Genomic DNA, 1,951 nt, shown 5'->3' with positions numbered 1-1,951 from the left:
TAAGTAAACTTCTGACACTTGATTCAATGTCAAGTCGTCCCTCTGTTTTTAAAAGATTTTTACAGCAAAAATGGAAGAAACTGATTAGGTTTATACTTACTATGTTTTGAATGTTAGGATATTGTTGTAGAGCTCCATGTTCAAACATTCATCTTCCATATTAAAACATAATAACTACCATAATTATGTCATTTATCTTATAGAATAAAAATATTGATTGGATATCGACATTCTCTTTCCCAATTATTTGGACACTACACTAGACCTTCTCTTGCCAAATAACAAAATTTTGGATGAAAAGAGAGTGATTGGGCTTAGGCCTCTTCCTTTTCGGGCATTCAAGTACTGCAGTAGATCTCCTTTCTTGGATGCCTGTCTCCACTTAAAATCAACTCAACTCATCAAACTTGTTTTCCGCCCTTGCGCGACCCTGATAACATTTTCAAAAAAGAGTACGCTACATCATTTTCAACGCGAAACAAACAAAGAGTTCAACCTCCAAGAGAGACTAGCAAATAAATGTTTAGTCGCTCAAATGTGATCCAAGCATCACTCTCTTTAAAAGTAATCCATCCATTAGTTATCTTTTAGTAGAGCTACGTATGCCTTGAGTTCTTCATAACACCTGAAGATACGTAGGAGCAGGATTGCGAAATCTTGTCAGGCACATTAAAGTTAAAAAACCTTAAGTCTTTCCTTTCTTTGTTTTCTATTTCTTCACTTGAAAAGTAGAAGTTTGCAAATGATATCACACTAACACTCTAACATGAAACTAACTAAATGGGTCCCATCTATTACAATGGATGTGAGGGGTACTAATACTTCCCCTTATATAACGGACTCCGGAATATAATTTGGTTGTGATGACCATTTCTTTTTGTTTTTATGGGTTTTATCGATATTTTCCGTTTCCCTCTTTGGGAATAAACAAAATTCGGTGCCAACTCTATTTTGTTTATATTTTGAGTGTTCCTTACGCTCGGGTATTTTTCACGTTGCGATAGTATGCTTTTGAGATAATGAAGAAGTTTGAAATGGAGCATTGTAATGTAGAAATTACCTCCGCAAAATAAAGATTACAAATGTCAAAGAATGAAGAGGAGTAAGATATTAATCCAACGCAATACATGAGATTGATTGGATCATTATAGTACTTGTGAAATACAAGACCGGACATGGCATTTAGTGTGGGCATAATGAAAATATTTATGAGGAAAGTCAACGGTATCACACTTGGTAGCAATCAAGAGAATTCTGAGATACGTCAACAGTTCAATTGGTTTTATAATTATATTTCCCACAATAGATAAAGGTAGAAGCTGCAAATTGCTCGGTTATACCTACTCAAACTGGCTTGGAGATAAAGATGACACAAAATCCACTGCTATATAGATCTTTATGTATGGAGAAACACCAATCTCTTGGAGTTATAAGAAGGAACCAGTTGTGGCACTCTCTTCTTGGGAGACCGAGTATATTGCAGCATCTATATGTGTGTGTTAATCTATATGGTTGATGAACTTGATGAAGGAGTTATACATCGAATAGAATGAAGCTACAAATTTAAAGATAAACAATATTTTTGCTATAAACCTTACTAAGAACTCTATTGCACATAGGAAAAGCAAGCATATGGAGATGATATTTCACTACTTTAAAGAGCTTGTGAGTGAAGGAAAATTGAAATTGGGGTATTTCAAAAGTGAAGATCATGTAGCCTATTTGCTAACTCAAGGAGTAACGATTGAAGTGTTCAATAGGTAGAAGAAATATATGAGTATGGAAGACTTGGAGGACTTGAATTAAGGTGGTGTGTTATGAAAAAGTGATAATTCAATTTTATGTAACCCGTTAAAGTGAGGTGTAAGTGGTTACCACCCCTTCAACAATATTTATAATAAAATAAAAGCAACATGTAATCGGTTAGAACTTTGGTGTAATTGATTACCAC

The sequence above is a fragment of the Lathyrus oleraceus genome, chromosome 7 (assembly GCF_024323335.1).
Source record: "Lathyrus oleraceus cultivar Zhongwan6 chromosome 7, CAAS_Psat_ZW6_1.0, whole genome shotgun sequence".
Taxonomy (NCBI): domain Eukaryota; kingdom Viridiplantae; phylum Streptophyta; class Magnoliopsida; order Fabales; family Fabaceae; genus Lathyrus; species Lathyrus oleraceus.
Note: the sequence above shows the minus strand (reverse complement) of the source record.